We start from the raw sequence: 19754 nt of genomic DNA, 5'->3' as shown, positions 1-19754 counted from the left end.
CTGACCCTCCGACAGTGCCCGCTCCCTCAGCACTGACCCTCCGACAGTGCCCGCTCCCTCAGCACTGACCCTCCGACAGTGCGGCGCTCGCTCAGCACTGACCCTCCGACAGTGCGGCGCTCCCTCAGCACTGACCCTCCGACAGTGCGGCGCTCCCTCAGCACTGACCCTCCGACAGTGCGGCGCTCCCTCAGCACTGACCCTCCGGCGGTGCCCGCTCCCTCAGCACTGACCCTCCGACAGTGCGGCGCTCCCTCAGCACTGACCCTCCGACAGTGCGGCGCTCCCTCAGCACTGACCCTCCGACAGTGCGGCGCTCCCTCAGCACTGACCCTCCGACAGTGCGGCGCTCCCTCAGCACTGACCCTCCGGCGGTGCCCGCTCCCTCAGCACTGACCCTCCGACAGTGCGGCGCTCCCTCAGCACTGACCCTCCGACAGTGCGGCGCTCCCTCAGCACTGACCCTCCGACAGTGCGGCGCTCCCTCAGCACTGACCCTCCGACAGTGCGGCGCTCCCTCAGCACTGACCCTCCAGCGGTGCCCGCTCCCTCAGCACTGACCCTCCGACAGTGCGGCGCTCCCTCAGCACTGACCCTCCGACAGTGCGGCGCTCCCTCGGCACTGACCCTCCGACAGTGCGGCGCTCCCTCGGCACTGACCCTCCGTCAGTGTCCGCTCCCTCGGCACTGACCCTCCGGCAGTGCCCGCTCCCTCGGCACTGACCCTCCGGCAGTGCCCGCTCCCTCAGCACTGACCCTCCGGCAGTGCCCGCTCCCTCAGCACTGACCCTCCGGCAGTGCCCGCTCCCTCAGCACTGACCCTCCGACAGTGCGGCGCTCCCTCAGTACTGACCCTCCGACAGTGCCCGCTCCCTCAGCACTGACCCTCCGACAGTGCCCGCTCCCTCAGCACTGACCCTCCGACAGTGCCCGCTCCCTCAGCACTGACCCTCCGACAGTGCGGCGCTCGCTCAGCACTGACCCTCCGACAGTGCGGCGCTCCCTCAGCACTGACCCTCCGACAGTGCGGCGCTCCCTCAGCACTGACCCTCCGGCATTGCCCGCTCCCTCAGCACTGACCCTCCGACAGTGCCCGCTCCCTCAGCACTGACCCTCCGGCAGTGCCCGCTCCCTCAGCACTGATCCTCCGGCAGTGCCCGCTCCCTCAGCACTGATCCTCCGGCAGTGCCCGCTCCCTCAGCACTGACCCTCCGGCAGTGCCCGCTCCCTCAGTACTGACCCTCCGGCAGTGCGGCGCTCCCTCAGCACTGACCCTCCGACAGTGCGGCGCTCCCTCAGCACTGACCCTCCGACAGTGCGGCGCTCCCTCAGCACTGTCCCTCCGACAGTGCGGCGCTCCCTCAGCACTGACCCTCCGTCAGTGTCCGCTCCCTCAGCACTGACCCTCCGACAGTGCCCTCTCCCTCAGCACTGACCCTCCGGCAGTGCCCGCTCCCTCAGCACTGACCCTCCGGCAGTGCCCGCTCCCTCAGCACTGACCCTCCGGCAGTGCCCGCTCCCTCAGCACTGACCCTCCGACAGTGCCCGCTCCCTCAGCACTGACCCTCCGACAGTGCCCGCTCCCTCAGCACTGACCCTCCGACAGTGCGGCGCTCGCTCAGCACTGACCGTCCGACAGTGCGGCGCTCCCTCAGCACTGACCCTCCGACAGTGCGGCGCTCCCTCAGCACTGACCCTCCGACAGTGCGGCGCTCCCTCAGCACTGACCCTCCGGCGGTGCCCGCTCCCTCAGCACTGACCCTCCGACAGTGCGGCGCTCCCTCAGCACTGACCCTCCGACAGTGCCCGCTGCCTCAGCACTGAACCCCCCGACAGTGCTACGCTCCCTCAGCACTGACCCTCCGGCAGTGCCCGCTCCCTCAGCACTGACCCTCCGGCAGTGCCCGCTCCCTCAGCACTGACCCTCCGGCAGTGCCCGCTCCCTCAGCACTGACCCTCCGACAGTGCCCGCTCCCTCAGCACTGACCCTCCGGCAGTGCCCGCTCCCTCAGCACTGACCCTCCGACAGTGCGGCGCTCCCTCAGCACTGACCCTCCGACAGTGCGGCGCTCCCTCAGCACTGACCCTCCGTCAGTGTCCGCTCCCTCAGCACTGACCCTCCGACAGTGCCCTCTCCCTCAGCACTGACCCTCCGGCAGTGCCCGCTCCCTCAGCACTGACCCTCCGACAGTGCCCGCTCCCTCAGCACTGACCCTCCGGCAGTGCCCGCTCCCTCAGCACTGACCCTCCGGCAGTGCCCGCTCCCTGAGCACTGACCCTCCGACAGTGCCCGCTCCCTCAGTACTGACCCTCCGACAGTGCGGCGCTCCCTCAGCACTGACCCTCCGACAGTGCCCGCTGCCTCAGCACTGACCCTCCGGCAGTGCCCGCTCCCTCAGCACTGACCCTCCGACAGTGCCCGCTCCCTCAGCACTGACCCTCCGGCAGTGCCCGCTCCCTCAGCACTGACCCTCCGGCAGTGCCCGCTCCCTCAGCACTGACCCTCCGACAGTGCGGCGCTCGCTCAGCACTGACCCTCCGACAGTGCGGCGCTCCCTCAGCACTGACCCTCCGACAGTGCGGCGCTCCCTCAGCACTGACCCTCCGACAGTGCGGCGCTCCCTCAGCACTGACCCTCCGGCAGTGCCCGCTCCCTCGGCACTGACCCTCCGGCAGTGCCCGCTCCCTCGGCACTGACCCTCCGGCAGTGCCCGCTCCCTCAGCACTGACCCTCCGGCAGTGCCCGCTCCCTCAGCACTGACCCTCCGACAGTGCGGCGCTCCCTCAGTACTGACCCTCCGACAGTGCCCGCTCCCTCAGCACTGACCTTCCGACAGTGCGGCGCTCCCTCAGCACTGACCCTCCGACAGTGCCCGCTGCCTCAGCACTGAACCCCCCGACAGTGCTACGCTCCCTCAGCACTGACCCTCCGGCAGTGCCCGCTCCCTCAGCACTGACCCTCCGACAGTGCCCGCGCCCTCAGCACTGACCCTCCGACAGTGCCCGCTCCCTCAGCACTGACCCTCCGACAGTGCCCGCTCCCTCAGCACTGACCCTCCGACAGTGCCCGCTCCCTCAGCACTGACCCTCCGACAGTGCGGCGCTCGCTCAGCACTGACCCTCCGACAGTGCGGCGCTCCCTCAGCACTGACCCTCCGACAGTGCGGCGCTCCCTCAGCACTGACCCTCCGACAGTGCGGCGCTCCGTCAGCACTGACCCTCCGACAGTGCGGCGCTCCCTCAGCACTGACCCTCCGGCAGTGCCCGCTCCCTCAGCACTGACCCTCCGGCAGTGCCCGCTCCCTCAGCACTGACCCTCCGACAGTGCCCGCTCCCTCAGCACTGACCCTCCGGCATTGCCCGCTCCCTCAGCACTGACCCTCCGGCAGTGCCCGCTCCCTCAGCACTGACCCTCCGGCAGTGCCCGCTCCCTCAGCACTGACCCTCCGGCAGTGCCCGCTCCCTCAGCACTGACCCTCCGGCAGTGCCCGCTCCCTCAGCACTGACCCTCCGGCAGTGCCCGCTCCCTCAGCACTGACCCTCCGACAGTGCCCGCTCCCTCAGCACTGACCCTCCGACAGTGCGGCGCTCGCTCAGCACTGACCCTCCGACAGTGCGGCGCTCCCTCAGCACTGACCCTCCGACAGTGCGGCGCTCCCTCAGCACTGACCCTCCGGCAGTGCCCGCTCCCTCAGCACTGACCCTCCGGCAGTGCCCGCTCCCTCAGCACTGACCCTCCGACAGTGCCCGCTCCCTCAGCACTGACCCTCCGACAGTGCCCGCTCCCTCAGCACTGACCCTCCGACAGTGCCCGCTCCCTCAGCACTGACCCTCCGACAGTGCGGCGCTCGCTCAGCACTGACCCTCCGACAGTGCGGCGCTCCCTCAGCGCTGACCCTCCGACAGTGCGGCGCTCCCTCAGCACTGACCCTCCGACAGTGCGGCGCTCCCTCAGCACTGACCCTCCGGCAGTGCCCGCTCCCTCAGCACTGACCCTCCGGCAGTGCCGCGCTCCCTCGGCACTGACTCTCCGGCAGTGCCCGCTCCCTCGGCTCTGACCCTCCGGCAGTGCCCGCTCCCTCGGCACTGACCCTCCGACAGTGCCCGGTCCCTCGGCACTGACCCTCCGGCAGTGCCCCCTCCCTCGGCACTGACCCTCCGACAGTGCCCGCTCCCTCGGCACAGACCCTCCGGCATTGCCCGCTCCCTCAGCACTGACCCTCCGACAGTGCCCGCTCCCTCAGCACTGACCCTCCGGCAGTGCCCGCTCCCTCAGCACTGACCCTCCGGCAGTGCCCGCTCCCTCAGCACTGACCCTCCGGCAGTGCCCGCTCCCTCAGCACTGACCCTCCGGCAGTGCCCGCTCCCTCAGCACTGACCCTCCGGCAGTGCGGCGCTCCCTCAGCACTGACCCTCCGACAGTGCGGCGCTCCCTCAGCACTGACCCTCCGACAGTGCGGCGCTCCCTCAGCACTGTCCCTCCGACAGTGCGGCGCTCCCTCAGCACTAACCCTCCGTCAGTGTCCGCTCCCTCAGCACTGACCCTCCGACAGTGCCCTCTCCCTCAGCACTGACCCTCCGGCAGTGCCCGCTCCCTCAGCACTGACCCTCCGACAGTGCCCGCTCCCTCAGCACTGACCCTCCGGCAGTGCCCGCTCCCTCAGCACTGACCCTCCGGCAGTGCCCGCTCCCTCAGCACTGACCCTCCGGCAGTGCCCGCTCCCTCAGCACTGACCCTCCGACAGTGCCCGCTCCCTCAGCACTGACCCTCCGACAGTGCCCGCTCCCTCAGCACTGACCCTCCGACAGTGCGGCGCTCGCTCAGCACTGACCCTCCGACAGTGCGGCGCTCCCTCAGCACTGACCCTCCGACAGTGCGGCGCTCCCTCAGCACTGACCCTCCGACAGTGCGGCGCTCCCTCAGCACTGACCCTCCGGCGGTGCCCGCTCCCTCAGCACTGACCCTCCGACAGTGCGGCGCTCCCTCAGCACTGACCCTCCGACAGTGCCCGCTGCCTCAGCACTGAACCCCCCGACAGTGCTACGCTCCCTCAGCACTGACCCTCCGGCAGTGCCCGCTCCCTCAGCACTGACCCTCCGGCAGTGCCCGCTCCCTCAGCACTGACCCTCCGGCAGTGCCCGCTCCCTCAGCACTGACCCTCCGGCAGTGCCCGCTCCCTCAGCACTGACCCTCCGGCAGTGCCCGCTCCCTCAGCACTGACCCTCCGACAGTGCGGCGCTCCCTCGGCACTGACCCTCCGACAGTGCGGCGCTCCCTCGGCACTGACCCTCCGTCAGTGTCCGCTCCCTCAGCACTGACCCTCCGACAGTGCCCTCTCCCTCAGCACTGACCCTCCGGCAGTGCCCGCTCCCTCAGCACTGACCCTCCGACAGTGCCCGCTCCCTCAGCACTGACCCTCCGGCAGTGCCCGCTCCCTCAGCACTGACCCTCCGGCAGTGCCCGCTCCCTCAGCACTGACCCTCCGACAGTGCCCGCTCCCTCAGCACTGACCCTCCGACAGTGCCCGCTCCCTCAGCACTGACCCTCCGACAGTGCGGCGCTCCCTCAGCACTGACCCTCCGACAGTGCCCGCTGCCTCAGCACTGAACCCCCCGACAGTGCTACGCTCCCTCAGCACTGACCCTCCGTCAGTGCGGCGCTCCCTCAGCACTGACCCTCCGACAGTGCCCGCTCCCTCAGCGCTGACCCTCCGACAGTGCCCGCTCCCTCAGCGCTGACCCTCCGACAGTGCCCGCTCCCTCAGCGCAGACCCTCCGACAGTGCCCGCTCCCTCAGCACTGACCCTCCGACAGTGCCCGCTCCCTCAGCACTGACCCTCCGACAGTGCCCGCTCCCTCAGCACTGACCCTCCGACAGTGCCCGCTCCCTCAGCACTGACCCTCCGGCAGTGCCCGCTCCCTCAGCACTGACCCTCCGACAGTGCCCGCTCCCTCAGCACTGACCCTCCGACAGTGCCCGCTCCCTCAGTACTGACCCTCCGACAGTGCGGCGCTCCCTCAGCACTGACCCTCCGACAGTGCCCGCTGCCTCAGCACTGAACCCCCCGACAGTGCTACGCTCCCTCAGCACTGACCCTCCGTCAGTGCGGCGCTCCCTCAGCACTGACCCTCCGACAGTGCCCGCTCCCTCAGCGCTGACCCTCCGACAGTGCCCGCTCCCTCAGCGCTGACCCTCCGACAGTGCCCGCTCCCTCAGCGCTGACCCTCCGACAGTGCCCGCTCCCTCAGCGCAGACCCTCCGACAGTGCCCGCTCCCTCAGCACTGACCCTCCGACAGTGCCCGCTCCCTCAGCACTGACCCTCGTCTCCACCAGAGAACCCTCTCTGCTGTGTTCCCCTGTGACGTGACGTGATGCTATCAGCTGCATAGTTGTATAACTGGGGGCTCTCAGGCCGACGTCATGACGCTGGGACCCCGCAGGGCTCGTTGTCCGGGAGATGCTGTTGCTCGGAACTGACGTACAGCCGCGTGCTCGCTGGCTGAACGTTTACGTCATCTCGCAGTGTGCCGGTTGCTAAGGGTTGCCATGGCGCCGCATTCTGCCTCGCGACTCCGGCGCGAGCTCCAGAGAGAGAAACTTTGCTTTCGGTAAGACACTGCAGGAATAAGGAGGGGGGCATTGTGACGGGGTTTGCATTGGGATGGGAGTCACTGGGATAGGGAGGCCCTGGGATGGTGGGGCATTGTGACGGGGTTTGCATTGGGATGGGAGTCACTGGGATAGGGAGGCCCTGGGATGGTGGGGCATTGTGACGGGGTTTGCATTGGGATGGGAGTCACTGGGCTAGGGAGGTCCTGGGATGGTGGGGCATTGTGACGGGGTTTGCATTGGGATGGGAGTCACTGGGCTAGGGAGGTCCTGGGATGGTGGGGCATTGTGACGGGGTTTGCATTGGGATGGGAGTCACTGGGCTAGGGAGGCCCTGGGATGGTGGGGCATTGTGACGGGGTTTGCATTGGGATGGGAGTCACTGGGCTAGGGAGGCCCTGGGATGGTGGGGCATTGTGACGGGGGTTGCATTGGGATGGGAGTCACTGGGATAGGGAGGCCCTGGGATGGTGGTGCATTGTGACGGGGGTTGCATTAGGATGGGAGTCACTGGGATAGGGAGGCCCTGGGATGGTGGGGCATTGTGATGGGGGTTGCATTGGGATGGGAGTCACTGGGCTAGGGAGGCCCTGGGATGGTGGGGCATTGTGACGGGGGTTGCATTGGGATGGGAGTCACTGGGCTAGGGAGGCCCTGGGATGGTGGGGCATTGTGACGGGGTTTGCATTGGGATGGGAGTCACTGGGATAGGGAGGCCCTGGGATGGTGGGGCATTGTGATGGGGGTTGCATTGGGATGGGAGTCACTGGGCTAGGGAGGCCCTGGGATGGTGGGGCATTGTGATGGGGCTGCATTGTGATGGGGGTTGCATTGTGATGGGGGTTGCATTGTGATGGGGGTTGCATTGTGATGGGGGTTGCATTGGGATGGGTGTCACTGGGATATAGGGAAGCACTGGGGTGGTGGGGCATTCGGATGGTGGTGCATTGTGATGGGGGTTGCATTGGGATGGGAGTCACTGCGATAGGGAGGCCCTGGGATGGTGGTGCATTGTGATGGTGGTGCATTGTGATGGGGGTTGCATTGGGATGGGAGTCACTGGTATCGAGTGGCACAGGGATAGTGTGGCATCCCAATGCCCCTCTCCCTACCCCAATGCCCATCTCCCTATTCCAATGACCACTCTATGCCCTCCCTATCCCAATGCCTCTGCCCATTTTCAGTGACCCTTCTATCACTGCCCCATCCCAATGTTGCACGCATTCCACTGCTCCTATTCAATGACCCCTATCCCAATATCCCCATTCCAATTTACCCGCACCCCAATGCACCCCTCATCCCAATGGCCCTATCCATTGCCCTACCATCTCAATGCCCCCCCGCCCAATGACCCCCATCACAATGCCCCACAATGCATTGGATTGGCGAGGAGATAGGAGGGCTTTGGAGTAGGACGGGAAGTGTATGGGCACTGGAATAAAGATCAGAGAGGGGGCATTGGAATGAGGTGGGCATTGACCTGGGGAAGAGAGAGAAGAGGCATTCGAAAAGAGGAGAGAGAGGGGGTACATTGGAATAAGAGGGGGAAGCATTGGACTAGGGAGAAAAGATGGGGCTTTGGAATGGGGGAGACTGGAATTAGGGCGGAGATGGGAATGGGGCCAAAGGAATAGGGGTGGAAGGGTTAGTAGGTGTAATGGAAGAGGAGGAGGTAGAAACACTGGAATGGGGGAGGAGGAAGAGTGCACCGTCAGGTGGTGGTGGGCCTTTAGGGTAATGAGGCACTGAAGAGGAGGTTGGGCCACTGGGATGGGGTGGTGGAAGGTAACACTTGAATTTGGAGGGGGAGGGGGCACTGAGGCGGGTGAGCAGCCTCACGGGAGAGGGTCTATGGAGGGGTTGTTGGCACCACCATGAGGGAGGAATCACAAACTGGAAATTTTGCATAAAATTGCATTAAGGTAGACAAGTTCCCAGGGCCAGATGGGATCTATCCCAGGTTAGTGCGAGAGGCAAGGAAAGAAATAGCTGGGGTATTAGCAGAAATCTTCACATCCTCTTTGACTACAGGCAGACCAGAGGACTGGAGATTCGCCAATGTTGTTCCCTTGTTTAAGAAAGGAAGCAGGGATAATCTGGGAAATGATAGGCTGGTGAGCCTGACATCTGTGGTGGGGATGCTCTTGGAGAAGCTACTGAGGGACAAGATATATGCACATTTGGAAGAAAATGGACTAGTTAGTGACAGGCAGCATGGTTTTGTACGGGGAAGATCTTGTCTTACCACCCTGATTGAATTGTTTGACAAGGTGACCAAGATAATTGATGAGCGAAGAACTGTGGAGGTAGTTTATATGGACTTTAGTAAAACATTTGATATAGTCCCCCAATGGTACAAAAACTAAAACCACAAGAGATTTGGGGTGGCCTAGCTAGATGGATACAAAACTAGCTTGGTCAAAGAAGACAGAGGATGGTGGTGGAAGGATGTTTTTCAGAATGGAGACTGGTAACTAGTGGTGTTCCATAGGGACCAGTCTTAGTCCTCTGTTGTTTGTAGTATACATAAATGATCTGGAGGAAAATGTGGATGGTCTGATTAGTAAGATTGCAGATGATGCAAAGATTGGTAGAGTTGCTGATAGTGCCGATGATTGTGAAAGGATACAACAGGATATAGATAGATTGGTGACTTGGGCACTGAAATGGTAGTTGGAGCTTAATCCAGACAAATGAAAGGTGATGCATTTTGGATGCTCAAATCTAGTTGTGAATTATACTGTAAATGGCAGAACCCTTTAGGAACATTACCATTCAAACAGATCTGGGTGTACAGGTCCACAGTTCCCTAAAAGTGGCACACAGGTGGCCACAGTGACTAAGAAGGCATATGGTATGCTTTCTTTCATCAGCTGGGACAAGAGTTGGCAAACCATGTTGCAGATATATGAAAGCCTTGTTAGGCTGCATTTGGAGTATCATGTGCAGTTTTGGTCGCCACCAGAAGGACGTGAAAGCTTTGCAGAGAGTGCTGACTAAGTTCACCAGGATGTTGCCTGTTCTCTAGGGCATTGACTATGAGGAAAGGTTAAAAATACTGGGATTGTTTTCATTGGAAAGACAGCGGCTGAGAGGAGACCTGTTACTGTTAGACATCTACAAATTATGAGAAGCATAGAGAGGGTGGATAGTCAGAGGCTTTTTCCCAAAATTGAAGTTTCAGTTACAATGGGGCATAGGTTCAAGGTGAGAGGGAGAAAGTTTAAGGTTGATGTGCAAGGACATTTTTCATGCAGAGAGTGGCAGCAGCCTGGAATGTACAGCTGTAGGAGGTGGTGGAAGCAGGCACATTGGCAACATTTAACGCGCATCTGGATGGTTACATGAACAGGGAGGGATTAGAGGGATATGGACCGAATAAGGGCAGGTTTGATGTTTAATTTAGTCAGGACATTTTTTTTTGATTGGCGCAGGCTTGGCTTTCCGAAGGGCCTATTGGAATGCCATACTTCTCTTTTGTACTCTTTGGGGGCACTGGCCCGGTCTGGCAGTGGGAATGCATGCTCTGCCAAATGAAGACGGTGGACACTGACTGGGGGGAAGAGAAGCAACTCTGGCTTAGGGAATGGGGACATAGGAGAAGGGGAGGGTGACACTGATTCAGTGGGTGGCACCATGCATTTGGGAACACTAGTGGGGGAGAGGCACACTGTTGGCGGGAGGGTGACACTGGCTGCGGGATGGGAGACTGGCAGCTTAAGGCAGTACTGATGGGGTGAGGGGAGTATTGGCAGGGGAAGGCCGACATTGGCAGTGAAGGGCAGGACTTGCTGGGAGAAGGAGGCAGTGACCGTGTGCAGAAACATTAATCAGGACTAGGCAGCATAAGAAGGACGGTGAACACCATTAACTGGGATAAGTAGCGCGGGCAGGACAAATGACACCTCTGGCAAAGGGAACAACACTGCCTGGTGGAGGGCAGCGGTGGCAGTGAAATGGCAATACTAAGAGTCGGGCTACCCTGGCAGTGAAACAGCGTTTCCTGGAGTACCAGCAGTGGGTGGGGGGAGGGGTCCTGAGGGCTGGCAGGAGGGAAATACATCCAGGAAAAGAGCAGAGGATAGTAGGAACTGCAGATGCTAGAGAATCTGAGATAACAAGGTGTAGAGCTGGATGAACACAGCAGGCCGAGCAGGAAGGCTGACGTTTTGGGCCTGGACCCTTCTTCAGAAACCTTCTGGGGGTGGAGGGAATACTGTCCTGATGAATAGGATGGGGGAACGGGACACTGGCAGGGCAGGGTAGCGCTCACCAGGAATAGCAGCACTAGCTTTGGCAGGGGTGGGGGTGCACTGCCAGTTGGAGGGAAGCACTCAACACAAGTATATAGCATTCACAGGGGAAAGCAGCATTGTCTGTCCATGGGAATTGCTGGCTGGAGCAGTGTAGCATTGTCCGATGGGAATGGCAAGGTGAAAACGGCATGACAAGGGGAATTATCAGTTAAGTGAAGCACTGACAGATGAAAGCAACACTGAACTGCATGGGGGAGCACTGGGTTGGGAAGACCAGCGCTGACAGTGGGGGGAACAGCAGTGACCGTAGGAAGACAAAATTGTCAGCGGGAGGCAGTTTCTCAAGCCAAATGAGATTCTGTGCAATCTCCCTCTGCACTATCTCTAAGGCCTTAACTTCCTTCAAAAAATATGGCGTCTAGAACTGGATTCACTATTTCGCCTGAAGCCTCAGCATTACTTTATTAAGGTTTGCTATTGTGCAGACCAGATTTTAGCAGAGTCTTGGAGATTCTGGTGACATATTGAATGACAGGTGGAACCTGGATCCAAACATCTTATTCCTATTCCTGATAGATTTGATTTCATCCACAGGCTAGTAGGGGAAAGGGTCATTGTATTGCACACAAGGAGGAAATCCAAACTCTGCAGGGCCTTTTGAATCTGGTGCTGAATTCAGACAGACATAATTTTCACTGTAACAAGGGCTTTAACCCTTGTTTGTGAATTAAGAACATCTAAAGTAGTTGTAAAAGTTCTTGAAGGGTGCATAAGTGTAGGTGTAAAGAGATTTTTAATAAAACTCACTGTCAAGCCATTCAAATTTTTAAAATAGGCTGCCTGTATCAGTCACCCGGAGATTGCAAGAACTGCAGACGCTGGAGTCAGTATCGAGACAGTGTGGAGCTGGAGGAACACAGCAGGCAGCATCAGAGAAGAAGGAAAGTCGACATTTCAGATTTACACCCTTCATCAGGACTCCTGAAGATTGAGTCCGGATGAAGGGTGTAAGCCCAAAATGTCCTCTGATGCTGCCTGACCTGCTGTGTACCTCCAGCTCCACACTGTATTGATTGCCTGTATCGGCGACAGCTAAAAGGTTATGTTCTATTAGCAGTTACAATTGCTGTGTGTTGACATTCCATGAGGATTAACGTTATATCATTATTAATGCTTGTCTGCTTTCTACCAGCTATCATTCTGTCAGTAAACAGTTGAAAATTCACAGTTTGATTGACAACTCTAGGAGGCTATTTAAAAAATTAGCTGTATTTGGCGTGGGCTTATGAAACAACTTGCATAAACAATTCAGTATTTGAGGGGATTTAATGGATTTGAATATTATATTCTATACTAAAGGCTCTATGACATTTTTAAAACTTAATTTTATTTCATCTCAATATGGTTCCTGAGATCTTCTCATGTTGGACAGTGGATGAGTTGAAATGGATAAAGGGTGGGAGTGTGGGGCATGGATTGGTGTGAGGTGGCATTAAGGTGCCATTATGGGCTTATGAAGGGTCATGGGGGTGCAGGGGCTGTAGATTGGCTTGAATAAACCAAGGGGAGTAGTTAAGTGGCAATGTGGTGTGAAGGATGAAGGCTAAAAGACCTAGTATTTAACAAAATACTGGGATGAAGTTCTAGAGAAGCCCTGCCTCGCATTCAGCTGCCATTGCAGTGATCATTAACTTGTGTCTGGGTGTGGATGCCCCAGTCAATACTGTATCTGCACAGAGTGAAGATCTTGCTACTTGGGGGAGCTCCTCCAAGCTGGTGAAACAAGCTGGGGGATTGCTCGACTTGAAATCTCAAGAAGTATATCTCACTTGGGAGCAAAAATCCAGGTCGTTCTCTGTTCTGTGTCAATTTAACAGTCTTCTCGATTTGTCCTGCCACATTGAAAGAGTCATGTATGAACACCTGTACCTCTGTTATTCAGGACTCATATGATTCTTGATCAGAAGCCTTTAGATTGTCCAGGTAACCCACCTCCACTTCATTATCACTATTAACCATCTCTGTTCCTTCATTGAAAACCACAACTAGCATGATTTGTCTTTCATGTCTCCCGTGTTGATTTTCATTTAGTAATCTATATTTGCCAAGAACCAATTTATTTTTCCTGGATTACTGTCTGACAGTCACCAGGGCTATCCCTTTCTCCCTTTTTAAAAAATGTGTGGAACATTTGCAATCCTCCAGTCTTCTCGTGTAGCACTCACAAGTCCAAAAATGACCAGAAGGTTGTGGGTAAAACCCTTGTAATTTCCACCCCGTCTCTGTTCAACAGATGCTACAGACCTTCAAGATCCCTTAGATAACCAAAAATTTTGCTGCTTTGCATGCCAGCTTCCTCTTTATCCACAGCATTTCATTCAACTTCTCTACGACCTTCTTCTTAACTGGGACTTCAACAAAATCCTGTTTTTTAAAGACAGACGAAGAGTATCCATTTAGCACCTTAAGCATCTTAGTATCTCTGACTCCATAAGAAAATCTCTGTTTTGAAACAAGGGAGGAAATTGCAGATGTGATAATATCTAAATTACTGTCTCAATTGGAAACCTTTGGAAAGTTGTTTAAGAAGGTTGGGCGGGAAGAACGAAATCATTACAGAGGCGTGTTGATGGCATAGTAGTAATGTCACCAAGCTAGAGCAGAGGCCCAGGCTACTTAATTCCCATCACAGCAGCTAGTGAAATTTAAATTCAGTGAATAAATATCAAATTAATAGCTAGTGATGGTGACCATGAAAATTTCCTTTATCGCTGTTAAAACCCATCTGGTTTATTAATATCTTTTTGGGGCTGAAATCAACCATTCTTGCCTAGTCTGGTTTATGTGTGAGTCCAGACCCACAGCAATGTGGTTGACTCTCAAATGCTCTCTGAAATAAGCAAAGCACTCAGCTGAAGGGCAATTCGGGATGATTAACAAATGCTGGCCTTGTTGTGATATTCACATCCATGAGAAAATAAACAAATAGGTGGGACTTTACTGATATCTGTCACCATAAATGGGGCAGCATGGTGGCTCAACGGTTCGCACTGCTACCACGGACCTCGGTTCCATCCCACCCTCAGGCGACTGTCTGTGTGAAGTTTGCACATTCCCCCTGTGGTTGTTTGGGTTTCCTCCCATAATCCAAAGATATACAGGTGGATTGGCTATGCTAAATTGTCCGTAGTGCCCAGCTATGTACAGGCTAGGAATTGCAGGGGTAGGGTTAGGGAGGTGGGGGTGTGTGTTCTGGATGGGATGCACTTTGGAGGGTTGGTGTGTACTTGATGGGCCAATTGGCCTGCTTCCACATTGTAGGGATCCTACAAAATGGAGTAACTGATCAGTTGAACACCAGTGAGCTGTCAGCCTGTGTGGATTTCTGAAGAATAGAGCTTAATTTTTCATACCTCCATCAAAGCAGGTTGGAGGTAAAAGGGCTCTAAAAAAGGGATGGCATAGTGTGGAGCTGGAGGGAAACAGCTGCCCAGGCAGCATCAGAGGAGCAGGAAATTTGACTGTTTGGGTTTACACCCTTCTTCAGAAGGGGTCCCAACCCGAAATGTCAGCTTTCCTGCTCCTCTGGTGCTGCCTGGCCTGCTGTATTCCTCCAGCTCCACACTGTGTTATCTCTGACTCAAGCATTGACTGTTCTTGCTATTTCCCTTGGAGATAGGATTCATCTTTCTAACAAAATTTGCTGGAATAAAGATGCTGATGGTCACCTCTCACATAGAATTCCTGTCCTTGCCAACTCTGTTGCAAGGGTTGGCATTTCAGAGTCTGCAATTTTGAGGGATGTGGTTCCATTTAACTATAAAATGTGGTTCATTGTTCCTCAGAGGAGTTGTGAACCATGCAGGATCTCCAGCCTGGAGTCAGGAACCAAAACAAATTTAGCATTCCCTTTGAAAAGTATTGCTACGCTTGTCTTCTCATGAAACTCCCAATAAATGTCAACCAATAAAATTTTCACTGAGGGAATTGTCTATCCATGCCTCATCTCTTAACCTTGTCTAAATCTGGTAATACAGATCTTTAGTTATCTGTTCAAATTATCTCTCTTGATTCTGCTGCCAGTTGGCATGATATAGTATGCTTGGAGCTCGAAGAAGCGCAAATCAACTCAGCTCAATATTCTGTCCTATTCTATTGAAAATGGAAGAACTGGCTTTATGCCTTTTGGCATCTTTATTCTCCTTTAATAATCAGTTTTTCTTTGAAGTGGTATTTCAATGCCCGTGTGCAGCTTTATTTGCATTTTGAAGCCATGACTGCGTTGTTTGGTTGTGTACCAAGTGAATAATGGGTGAGTAAGGGATCTAGGAGATACAAATGTGTGTGGGTGTAAGATGTGAGGGAACAGAGAGGGAACAGAGGACAGACAGATGGGTAAGTGCTACCGAGTCTAACAACAATAGTTAGAAGTCAGCCAATTACTTGTAGGTGGGCCCTCAGAAACTGCCCACCTTGCCTTCTGCCCCAAAGCCATTGATGCATCTGAAGGTAGAATAATCTCCAATTCTTAATTGCCTCCTGCCATGAAGTTGAGGCCTCTCAAATTAATATTAATATCTGTACATAAATCAGTGGGAAAACAGTGCTCATGGAAATCCATGAGTGCATGTCTGTTTTGTTATAATTAACTACAGCATTTGGCTGTTAAAGTATTGTGTTTTGGACTAAATTCTGAAAATATATTTTGTCATTACAGACCTCTGCAAGTCTACAGCCGCCATTTCTTATTTCTGTTGGTGACTCATTGCATCAGTTGCTGATTGGATGGGAATTTGTATATTTGTGGATCACAGATGACAGGGAATATTCTTTTTTGTCAGCTAGCTGTTATTGCCATTGTGGGTTGGAATAATTTATCCAGTGGCATGCTTAGCTATGGCCCACTAGCTTTCAGCTCTAATAGAGTCATAGAGTCATATAGCACAGAAACAGGCCCTTCAGTCCAACTCGTCTACAGTATCTCAATCTGACCTTGTCATGTTTGACAGCATTTGGCCCATATCCCTCCGAACTCTTCCTATTCATTTACCCATCCAGATGCCTTTTAAATGTTCTAATTGTACCTGCCTCCATCGCTTCCTCTGGCAGCTCATTGAATACATACACCACCCACTGTGTGAAAAAGTTACCCTCAACGTCTTTTTTGATCTTTCTCCCCTCACCTCAAACTTATGCCCTGTAGTTTGAACTTCCCCACCCTAGGAAAAAGACCTTTTGTATTCACCCCATCCATGTTTCCCCATGATTTCTAAAACCTCTATAAGGTCATCACTCAGCCTCCAATGCTCCAGGGAAGTTGGCGTAATTGCTCTTGCTGTGCCCAGTTTGGTAACATGATGCAGAGATTGTTGATTTCTGGCCTTTGTGGCGGTGGAATTTTGGAATGCGGTATGATTTTCCACTTTACAATTTTGGTTGAAGGTGTTTTAAACACTGGTCTCCTTGTGTCCTCATGCTGGTGCTTCCAAGGTTGAGAAAGCAGATGGACTGTCACTTTTGCCCAGCTGTTGAATGCTTTTCTTCCATTTTCTTGAGATTGCCACAATGTTGAGTCCTTCTGATAATCCTACTGTTTTGAAGTCTCTCACCACCATATCTACGCATCTTATCTTAGGCCTTTATATTCTATTTCAACCTGGCAGTCCCATCTCTCTCACTCATCCTAACCTATTTCCCCCCCTCTCTCTCTCTCTCTCTTTCTCTTCATAACAGATAGCTATGTGATTTCAATCTCTTCTTGGCTACAATCTTCACTGACCCCCAAGCATGCTGTTTCCTGAATTTGGCCTTTCCCATTACTACACATGTCTCCTATTTTGGATTGTTGACTGAAATAGGAAATGGATTGTTTGAAAAATCAAGGATTGCACAAAGGATTGCTGCACTCTTTGAAAGCTGAAACCAGGTATGAAGGTTTGGGACTTTTTTCTCGAGGGATTTAAAATCCCACTATCTTGTGTAAAAAGGACCCGTGTTGAGGCCCAGAGAGTTGCAACTACAAGACAATTGCCTTGTAGAATCTTCCTTTCAGTGTCAGCCATTGTTTTCTGACACATAACACCCCTCTGCACTTAATCAATTTCTCCAAGCAGAGCTAATCTGTTGCTTCCATTTCGATATTTTTATCTTCTCTCATTACTAACCCAAGGAACTTAAATCTGCTCAATTTTCTTTGGAAATTTCTTCATACCTTCACCTTTATTCTCTTCCTTAGGGCCAAGAATGGCTGTCCAATTTTTTTCAATTCACTCATGGGACCTGGACATTGCTGTCTGACCAGCTGTTTTTTTTTGCCTGGCCCTAGCTGCCCTTGAGAAGATGCGTTTGAGCTGCCTTCTTCGCTCGCTGCACTCCCTGTGCAGTAGGTAGACTCACAATGCCCTTAGGGAAGAATATCCAGGATTTTGACCCAGTGACAGTGAAGGCACAGTATTTTCAAGCAGGATAGTGAGTGTTTTGGAGAGGAACTTGTAGGCGCTGGTGCTCCACCATAAGTGCTACCGTTGCTGTTCTAGATGGAAGTGGGCAGTGGTTTGCATTTTAGCATTCAGAATCGGTTTTATTGCCATGTGTACTTGAGTTACAAAAGAACAGGGGTACAGTGCAAAATATACAATGTTGCCAACACACAGTACCATCTTAGGTATAAAATATCTAGGTGTAAATCTTAGGTGCAAAAAATAGACACATGAGAAAAGAAGTTACACTACATTACAGAAATACATAGTATAAGTTAGGAAGATGAGAAGTAAAGCCAAAAACAGAGACAATTAGCCTTTCTATTAGGCTTCCATGTGGTCTGCCTGGGCTCCACTGATTCCAAAACCGTAGTCATCTTCACTCCAGGCCCACTGACCACCATCCCTGCTCTGCTCTGAGCCGCCAGCCGTCCCCACTGTGCTCCAGGCCCACTGGCTGCCGTTCCCGTTCCCCTCTGGGCCTGCTGGCCACCCTTGATTCGCTCCAGGGCCAAGGAAAAAGATGAAATAAAAAGGAGAGGATCAAATGGAGTGGACGAGCTCCAACAGGAGTGTTCTAATCTGCAGCCATATTGGAATTCACTGGAAGGTGCTGCCTTTGGTGAATTTCTGCAGTACATCTTGTAGATAGTACACACTGCTGCTACTGAGTGTCAGTGATGGAGAGAGTGAATGCTTGTGGTTGTGGCGCCGATCAAGTGGGATGCTTTCTCCTGGACGGTGTCAAACTTCTTGAGAGTTGTTGTAGCTGCAACTGTCCAGGGAAGCAGCAAATATTTTATCACACTCTTGATTTGTGGATTTGTGCCTTGTAGATGATAGACAGGCTTAGGGGAGTCATGAGGTAAGTTACTCACTGCAGTATTCTTAACCTCTGACCTGCTCTTGTGGCCACTGTGTTTATGCCGTAGAGTCATAGAAATGTACAGCATGGAAACAGACCCTTTGGTCCAACTTGTCCATGCTGACCAAGTGTTCTAAATTAATTTAGTCCCATTTGCCAGCATTTGGTCCATATCCCTCGAAAACTTTCCGTCGCATGGACCCATCCAAATACTTTTTAAATACAGATTGTTCTCCTATAACATGATGGTTGCATTCTTGTGCAACCTTGCACTATAGAAAATCACATTATAGGGAAATCGCTATAGAAAATCTCTATACTCCATAGTAGAAAGTTTGTATTATCCAAAGAGTGTCCGCTACTCATCAATTGCATGACAGCCAAGTCTCGTTAATGAAACACATGTTATAGCAGAAATAACCGTGTTGTAACTGTGCTAGCCTCCATCATTTCCTCTGGCAGCTCATTCCATACACGCACAACCCTCTGTGTGAGAAAGTTGCCTCCTAGGTCCCTTTTAAATCTTTCTCCTCTCACCTTCAATCAAAGCCTTCCAGTTTTGGACTCCTCTACCCTGGGGAAAAGACCTTGACTTTTCACCCTATCCATGCCCCTCATGATTTTATAAACTTCTATAAAGTCACCCCTCACCTCTGACACTCCAGGGAAGATGCCTTCAGCCTATTCAACCTTTCCCTGTAGATCAAACCGTCCAACCTTGCACCATCCTTGTAAATCTTTTCTGAAATCTTTCAAGTTTTACAACATCTTTCTTATCACACGGTGAGCAGAATTACACAGAGTATTCTAAAAGTGGCCTGACCAATGTCCTGTACGGCTGTGACATGACCTTCCAACTCTTGCTCAATGCATTCCCCAATAAAGACAAGCATACCAAATGCCTTCTTCACTGTTCTGTCTACCTGCAACTTCACTTTCAAGGAGCTATGAACCTGCACTCCAAGATCTCTTTATTTAGCAACATTCCCGGGGACTTTACTATTAAGAGTATAAGTTCTGCCCTGATTTGCCTTTCCAAAATGTAGTACTTCATTTATCTAAATTAAACTCCATGTGTGATTTATGTGAGAGTCCAGTTGAGTTTCTAATCAATGGTACCTTCAAGGATGTTGATAATGGGTTTTCAGCGATAACACCATTGAATCTCAGGGAGCAATGGTTAGATTGTCTCTTACTGGAGATGGCCATTGTCTGGCATTTGTGGGATACAAATGTTATGTGCCACTTGTCCACCAAAGTCTGAAGATTGTCCAGATCTTGTTACATTTAAATGTGGACTGCTTCAGTATCGAGGAATTGTGAATGGTGCTGAACATTGTGCAATCATCGACAGAAATCCCCACTTCTGACCTTATGAAGGAGGGCAAGTTATTGATGAAGCAGCTTTACATGGTTGGCCTAGCACCCCACCCTGAGGAACCCCTGCAGAGATGTCCTGGAGGTGAGATGACTGATCTCTAACAATCACAGCCATCTTTCTACATGCCAGGTATGACTCCAACCAGCAGAGAGTTTGCCCTCT

The 19754-nt window shown here is 53.9% G+C and overlaps 1 protein-coding gene across 1 annotated transcript in view; it reads left to right on the top strand.

Annotated features, from left to right (window-relative positions):
• The first annotated feature begins 6512 nt into the window (after window positions 1–6512).
• Window positions 6513–19754, top strand: part of LOC125465326 (tetratricopeptide repeat protein 28-like) — a 288267-nt gene continuing 275025 nt past the window's right edge. The window contains exon 1 of the mRNA XM_059638296.1: window positions 6513–6610. The gene's annotated coding sequence lies outside the window, so the exon portion shown is untranslated. The remainder of the gene's footprint in view (window positions 6611–19754) is intronic.

Source organism: Stegostoma tigrinum, chromosome 29 (assembly GCF_030684315.1).
Source record: "Stegostoma tigrinum isolate sSteTig4 chromosome 29, sSteTig4.hap1, whole genome shotgun sequence".
NCBI lineage: Eukaryota > Metazoa > Chordata > Chondrichthyes > Orectolobiformes > Stegostomatidae > Stegostoma > Stegostoma tigrinum.
This window is presented reverse-complemented; position numbering and strand designations above follow the sequence as displayed.